Raw genomic sequence first — 8,516 nt, 5'->3', positions numbered from 1 at the left:
AAAAATATGGAACGCTTCACGAATTTGCGTGTCATCCTTGCGCAGGGGCCATGCTAATCTTCTATGTATCGTTCCAATTTTAGTATATGTGCTGCCGAAGCGAGCATGCATGTGTTCTTCTTACCGGTTGGGACATCTTCTGGATATATGCCCAGGAGAGGTATTGCGGGATCCTCCGGTAGTACTATGTCCAATTTTCTGAGGAACCACCAGACTGATTTCCAGAGTGGTTGTATAAGCTTGCAATCCCACCAACAATGGAGGAGTGTTCCCCTTTCTCCACATCCTCACCAGCATCTGCTGTCACCTGAGTTTTTGATTTTAGCCATTCTGACTGGAGTGAAGTGGAATCTCAGTGTTGTTTTTATTTGCATTTCCCTGATGATTAAGGATGTTGAACATTTTTTCAGGTGCTTCTCTGCCATTCGGTATTCCTCAGGTGAGAATTCTTTGTTCAACTCTGAGCCCCATTTTTTAATGGGGTTGTTTGATTTTCTGAAATCCACCTTCTTGAGTTCTTTATATATATTGGATATTAGTCCCCTATCCGATTTGGGATAGGTAAAGATCCTTTCCCAATCTGTTGGTGGCCTTTTTGTCTTATTGACGGTGTCTTTTGCTTTGCAGAAGCTTTGCAATTTTATGAGGTCCCATTTATCAATTCTTGATTTTACAGCACAAGCCATTGCTGTTCTATTCAGGAATTTTTCCCCTGTACCCATATCTTCGAGGCTTTTCCCTACTTTCTCCTCTATAAGTTTCAGTGTCTCTGGTTTTATGAGGAGTTCCCTAATCCACTTTGATTTGACCTTAGTACAAGGAGATAGAAATGGATCAATTCGCATTCTTCTACATGATAACCGCCAGTTGTGCCAGCACCATTTGTTGAAAATGCTGTCTTTTTTTCCACTGTATGATTTTAGCTCCCTTGTCAAAGATCAAGTGACCATAGGTGTGTGGATTCATCTCTGGGTCTTCAATTCTGTTCCATTGCTCTACTTGTCTGTCACGATACCAGTACCAGGCAGTTTTGATCACAATTGTTCTGTAGTACAGTTTTAGGTCCGGCATGATGATTCCACCAGAGGTTCTTTTATCCTTGAGAAGAGTTTTTGCTATCCTCGGTTTTTTTGTTATTCCAGATGAATCAACTGATTGCCCTTTCTAATTCGTTGAAGAATTGAGTTGGAATTTTGATGGGGATTGCATTGAATCTGTAGATTGCTTTTGGCAAGATAGCCATTTTTACAATGTTCATCCTGCCAATCCATGAGCATGGGAGATCTTTCCATCTTCTGAGATCTTCTTTAATTTCTTTCTTCAGAGACTTGAAGTTTTTATCATACAGATCTTTCACTTCCTTAGTTAGAGTCACTCCGAGATATTTTATATTATTTGTGACTATTGAGAAGGGTGTTGTTTCCCTAATTTCTTTCTCAGCCTGTTTATTCTTTGTGTAGAGAAAGGCCATTGACTTGTTTGAGTTAATTTTATATCCAGCTACTTCATTGAAGCTGTTTATCAGGCTTAGGAGTTCTCTGGTGGAATTTTTAGGGTCACTTATATATACTATCATATCATCTGCAAAAAGTGATATTTTGACTTCTTCCTTTGCAATTTGTATCCCCTTGATCTCTTTTGTTGTCTAATTGCTCTGGCTAGGACTTCAAGTACAATGTTGAATAGGTAGGGCAATAGTGGACAGCCTTGTCTAGTCCCTGATTTTAGTGGGATTGCTTCCAGCTTTTCACCATTTACTTTGATGTTGGCTATTGGTTTGCTGTAGATTGCCTTTATCATGTTTAGGTATGGGCCTTGAATTCCTGATCTTTCCAAGACTTTTATCATGAATGGGTGTTGGATTTTGTCAAATGCTTTCTCAGCATCTAACGAGATGATCATGTGGTTTTTGTCTTTGAGTTTATTTATATACTGGATTACATTGATGGATTTCCGTATATTGAACCATCCCTGCATCCCTGGAATAAAACCTACTTGGTCAGGATGGATGATTGTTTTGATGTGTTCTTGGATTCGGTTAGCAAGAACTTTATTGAGGATTTTTGCATCAATATTCATAAGAGAAATTGGCCTGAAGTTCTCTATCTTTGTTGGGTCTTTTTGTGGTTTAGGTATCAGAGTAATTGTGGCTTCATAGAATGAGTTGGGTAGAGTACCTTCCGTTTCTATTTTGTGGAATAGTTTGTGAAGAACTGGAATTAGGTCTTCTTTGAAGGTCTGATAGAACTCTGCACTAAACCCGTCTGGTCCTGGCCTTTTTTTGGCTGGGAGACTATTAATGACTGCTTCTATTTCTTTAGGGGATATAGGACTGTTGAGATCATTAACCTGATCTTGATTTAGCTTTGGTACCTGTTATCTGTCTAGAGACTTGTCCATTTCATCCAGGTTTTCCAGTTTTGTTGAGTATAGCCTTTTGTAGAAGGATCTGATGGATTTTTTGGATTTCTTCAGGATCTGTTGTTATGTCTCCCTTTTCATTTGATTTTGTTAACTAAGGTGCTTTCCCTGTGCCCTCTAGTGAGTCTGGCTAAGGGTTTATCTATCTTGTTGATTTTCTCAAAGAACCAGCTCCTCGTTTGGTTAATTCTTTGAATAGTTCTTCTTGTTTCCATTTGGTTGATTTCACCCCTGAGTTTGATTATTTCCTGCCGTCTACTCCTTTTGGGTGAATTTGCTTCCTTTTTTTCTAGAGCTTTTAGATGTGTTGTCAAGCTGCTAGTATGTGCTCTCTCCCCTTTCTTCATGGAGGCACTCAGAGCTATGAGTTTCCCTCTTAGAAATGCTTTCATTGTGTACCAAAGGTTTGGGTACGTTGTGGCTTCATTTTCATTAAACTCTAAAAAGTCTTTAATTTCTTTCTTTATTCCTTCCTTGACCAAGGTATCATTGAGAAGAGTGTTGTTCAGTTTCCACGTGAATGTTGGCTTTCTATTATTTATTTTGTTATTGAAGATCAGCCTTAGTGCATGGTGATCTGATAGGATGCATGGGGCAATTTCAATATTTTTGTATCTGTTGAGGCCTGTTTTGTGACCAATTATGTGGTCAATTTTGGAGAAGGTACTATGAGGTGCTAAGAAGAAGGCATATCCTTTTGTTTTAGGATAAATTGTTCTGTAGATATCTGTGTGATCCATTTGTTTCATAACTTCTGTTAGTTTCACTGTGTTCCTGTTTAGTTTCTGTTTCCATGATCTGTCCATTGGTGAAAGTTGTGTGTTGAAGTCTCCCACTATTATTGTGTGAGGTGCAATGTATGCTTTGAGGTTTACTAAAGTTTCTTTAATGAGTGTGGCTGCCCTTGTATTTGGAGCATAGAATTCAGAATTCATAGTTCTTCTTGGAGGATTTTACCTTTGATGAGTATGAAGTGCCTGTCCTTGTCTTTTTTGATGACTTTGGGATGGAAGTCGATTTTATTAGATATTAGAATGGCTACTGCAGCTTGTTTCTTCATACCATTTGCTTGGAAGATTGCTTTCTAGCCTTTCATTCTGAGGTAGTGTCTATCTTTTTCTCTGAGATGAGTTTCCTGTAAGCAACAAAATGTTGGGTCTTGTTTGTGTAGCCAGTTTGTTAGTCTATGTCTTTTTATTGGGGAGTTGAGACCATTGATATTAAGAGATATTAAGGAGAAGTAATTGTTGCTTCCTGTTATTTTTGTTGTTAAAGTTGGCATTCTGTTCTTGTGGCTGTCTTCTTTTACTTTTGTTGAGGGATTATCTTCTTGTTTTTTCTAGGGCGTGGTTCCCGTCCTTGTATTGGTTTTTTTCTGTTATTATCCTTTGAAGGGCTGGATTATTGGAGAGATAATGGGTGAATTTAGTTTTGTCGTGGAATACTTTGGTTTCTCCGTCTATGGTAATTGAGAGTTTGGCTGGGTATAGTAGCCTGGGCTGGAATTTGTATTCTCTTAGTGTCTGTATAACATCTGTCCAGGCTCTTCTGGCTTTCATAGTCTCTGGTGAAAAATCTGGTGTAATTCTGATAGGCTTACCTTTATATGTTACTTGACCTTTTTCCCTTACTGCTTTTAGTATTGTATCTTTATTTAGTGCATTTGATGTTCTGATTATTATGTTTCGGGAGGAATTTCTTTTCTGGTCCAGTCTATTTGGAGTTCTGTAGGCTTCTTGTATGTTCATGGGCATCTCTTTCTTTAGATTTGGGAAGTTTTCTTCAATAATGTTGTTGAAGATGTTTGCTGGTTCTTTGAGTTGAAAATCTTCATTCTCATCCACTCCTATTATCCGTAGGTTTGGTCTTCTCATTGTGTCCTGGATTTCCTGGATGTTTTGAGTTAGGATCTTTTTGCATTTTCCATTCTCTTTGATTGTTGTGCCGATGTTCTCTATGGAATCTTCTGCACCTGAGATTCTCTCTTCCATCTCTTGTATTCTGTTGCTGATGCTGGCATCTATGGTTCCAGATTTCTTTCCTAGGGTTTCTATCTCCAGCATTGCCTCACTTTGGGTTTTCTTTATTGTGTCTACTTTCCTTTTTAGGTCTAGTATGGTTTTGTTCATTTCCATCACCTGTTTGGATGTGTTTTCCTGTTTTTCTATAACGACTTCTACCTGTTTGGTTGTGTTTTCCTGTTTTTCTTTAAGGACTTGTAACTCTTTAGCAGTGTTCTCCTGTATTTCTTTAAGTGCGTTATTAAATTCCTTCTTTATGTCCTCTACCATCATCATGAGATAAGCTTTTAAATCCAGGTCTACCTTTTCAGGTGTGTTAGGGTGCCCTGGACTGGGCGAAGTGGGCGTTCTGGGTTCTGATGATGTTGAGTGGTCCTGGTTTCTGTTAGTAGGATTCTTACGTTTACCTTTTGCCATCTGGCAATCTCTGGAGTTAGTTGTTATAGTTGTCTTTGTTTAGAGATTGTCCCTCTGGTGATTTTGTTACCCTCTAGCAGCAGACGTGGGAGACTAGCTCTCTCCTCTGAGTTTCAGTGGTCAGAGCAGTCTCTGCAGGCAAGCTCTCCTCTTTCAGGGAAGGTGCACAGTTATCTGGTGTTTGGACCTCCTCCTGGCTGAAGATGAAGGCCCAAAACAGGATCTTTCCCAGAAGCTGTGTTGCTTTGGCCAGGAAGGTGGCCGGTTGTCTGGAGCTGAAGATGGCGCCGCCTCAGAAGCTCTGTGGCTCTCGCCTGCAGAAACTGCCGGCCTCTGTATTCCACACCCTCTCCCATGCAGCCTGCCCTCCGCGGAGTCCCGGAGCCAAGGAGGCTCCTGCCGGAGCCTGAGGCAGAAACCTCTTGTGCTGGGCGGACCCCTGTGCTCTCAACAGGAAGGTGGCCGGTTGTCTCCATTATTATTTCTTAATGCCTACTATTTGTCTGGAATAAAATATATACATGATCAATATATACATATATTGTTTTTATTTAGAAAATATTTAAAGAGAGAAAATAATTACAAATTTTCTGTAGATATTTATGCATATGCTTAACTAATATATGTAATATATACTTTTTAGTAACTCTATGATTAAAAAGACTCGTAATTATTTTCATGGAAGTATAATACAAAAGATGGTGCTTAAATATACATGATAAAGAGTTAAAATAGAATATAATTATTGCTAATATCGATGATAAAAAATTGCAAACAATGATAAGAAACTAGTTTTTTTCTTTAAAGTTTACTTTAGTTATGTAAAATTATGATATATAGCATGGTAGTTCCATACGTGAACAAGTTGATAACTCCATACATATATATCATGTGCAATGATTAAATTCAGGAAATTATTTTCCTATATGCCTAACATATTACATACTTAATAATGTATAATACTTGTACATTCGTTTGCGGTATAGTACACTTATTTGCATGTATTCATTATATAAGACTGTATTTTCATACATACATACATGATATACTTTGTATCAATCCCCAAATTATATCCCTACTTTTGTTATTAGTGTGAGAATCAAATTCACATTGTCTCATCTGCTGATCCATCATTTTCACTTCTAATCTGTGGGCTAATCCACTGAGACCACTTCTAGCTCATGATATTTCAGTATGTATATACAATATGTGCTGTTACAATTGAACAATTACCCTTCTATCTTTCTCATTTTGTGTATGGAACCCTAGGTTTTCTCTCCTACTTGCTTATTACGTATATAATTTTTCCTCATGATCTCTAGTCCTCCCAGTGTTCTGTAGTTTACTGTAACTTCACTTTTACATACTTGTGTTTGGGTTACCAGTTGTCTTGCCTCTCAATAATACCACTTTCTACCCTTCTTCTCAACTTAGAGTTATTATTACCATTATAAATCCTGAATAACCTTTTAAAATATCTGTATCTGTAAGAGAGCAAATGTAACTTGCCTTAGAAAACAATTCATAAACTTTCAAAGGGCCTTATTTAGACTTGCACAAATTGTTCCTTGATTCTGAAACATTGAGACAGGCACCATTGATGTTTGGAACCCAAGGAATCTATTCTTGCCGAAGGGGATACATAAACAAAAACATGAAGCAGGTGGTTGTTCCTGGGAATCTGGAATTCAAGAAAAATGCCAACATAGAAAAAAATGAATGTATGTTTGTGATATATATATATATATGTAACTAACCTTGTGATTAGATGAAATCACCAAGGAAAAGTAACCTAATTTTGGCTATGTATTAGAATTTTCCAGAAAGAATTTGAATATAGATGACTGAATTTCATTCATTCACAGGATTCCCAGTGAAGTATTACTGTGACAAAGTAGGAGACTTGAAGGAGTATGTGGTTCATGATATCTTCATAATTTCAGTAGTTTTAAGATCTAGACATGGAGGAACCACCATCTTACTGTGACCTACCAAAGTGAGGAATTCGCTCCAAGCTCCCTCCTGTCTTTGGATTGACAAATTCATAACCGAACAGACTATTTGGTTGGTAGTAGCACCTGCTTGGAGGAAACAGGTGACAGGCATACTCTCAAAGGATCGTTGAATTGTTTCCATCTCCCCATATTCTGTCCATCATTAGACATTACTGCCCTACATCCTCTCACTGTGATATTCTGCCTTGCCACAGACAAAGAGCAGTGGAACCAAGCAACCTTGGAAACAAGGGCCCAACATACATAAATCTTTCCTTTCTTCAGTTGATTTTCTCAGGCTTTTTAGGAGGGGGCAGATAGATAAATTGACTAACACAATGCTCCTCTACACCAGGATGAGATAGGGAAGGGACAGTGTTTTCCTTCCTAATCCTTAAAGCCACAGCAGAACAGACTATTGAAAATCAAGCAGGATCTGGTTTGTTGACTTTTGTGAAGAGAGTAAGATAGATGTGTTTTACGATTTTTAGACAAAGACTAGTCTTAGGAAGTTGGCTATGCTACAACTTGACCAGTTAGTCTTGAATGAATCCCGTAAGTATAGAGAGATAAAGATACTGATCTCACTCCCAGAGTCAACAAATTCTAGCCTTAATCCTGCTGAGGTTTGCTTCCTGCCTGAGACTTGGTTTCTATGTGTGTAAGAAAGATTTTGATGGACTCTCTAATATAGTAAATGGAACTGAAGGATAAGAAAGACATTGAAGAGGTTTTATCTAAAGTCTCAGAGGTGATAGAATTATGAAAAAGTGAACGGAAGAAAGAAAAGTCTGAGGTATATTGACTCAAATTTTCTTGTAAATTTTGCTGCCTAACTCACTATCCAAGTCACACAGTTATGAAGTTATTAAGAGTCTATTAAACAAATCTATACTTTGCATATTATATGGAATTTTACTTACATTATTATGTATTATGTGTAAGTTGTAGAGCCACTCTCAAGGTACCACTTCCAATTTACAAGAAAAACATCCAGTCCATTCAGCTATGCATTGGTGATGGCCTGTGCTTTCAATAGTTCTGCCCACCTATCATTTTTATTGACCCCCATCAACCTCCCACATCCTCTACAACTTCAAGGGCTTTCGTTATAAGCTAAACTTTTGTACTGACATATATGAAATTCAGCTTGGGTACTTTTTGGCCTTGTGTTTTAAATTACATTCTTCCTAAAAGATGATATTTTGATTTATCTCAGATGCATATAAAGTCATTTGCAAAGATTAGTAATGACTAGTAGCATGTGTCTACTTATAACCAATTTGGGGCTCTGGATATTGAAAAGTAGTGCTTTGCTTCCTCTAATAATTTCTCCATTTCCCATTCTCATGGTTCTTTATGCCTTTAAGGACTACTCCATTCGGATTTAAATCTCTACTTGATGGTGCAAATACTTTTGGAAAAGAGTTGCCATCATTTTCTTTACATCAGTAATTGATTTTGCCCAATACATACAGATTAATTCTTCACATATCCATTAGGAGTTGAGCAAAGAAAGGGTGAAGAAAATAAAACACAAGGGAATGGCCCCTTCCCTGGATCCCTTCCCTGGATCCCTTCCCTTTCTTCAGTAAATCTTTTCTCTAAGTGAACAATCTTTAACATAGCTTCAATTCCAGAGTTAAAATAAGCAATGGGTTGA

At 37.8% G+C, this 8,516-nt stretch overlaps 1 non-coding gene across 1 annotated transcript; it reads right to left on the bottom strand.

Moving 5' to 3' along the window:
- Gm23095 lies at positions 1-107 on the bottom strand. Its single transcript, XR_003952960.1, has one exon. It is a non-coding gene; the product is annotated as a U6 spliceosomal RNA (small nuclear RNA).
- Positions 108-8,516: the final 8,409 nt, after the last annotated feature.

Source organism: Mus musculus, chromosome 19 (assembly GCF_000001635.26).
Source record: "Mus musculus strain C57BL/6J chromosome 19, GRCm38.p6 C57BL/6J".
Lineage (NCBI taxonomy): Eukaryota > Metazoa > Chordata > Mammalia > Rodentia > Muridae > Mus > Mus musculus.
Note: the sequence above shows the minus strand (reverse complement) of the source record. Positions and strands in the feature narration are given on the sequence as shown.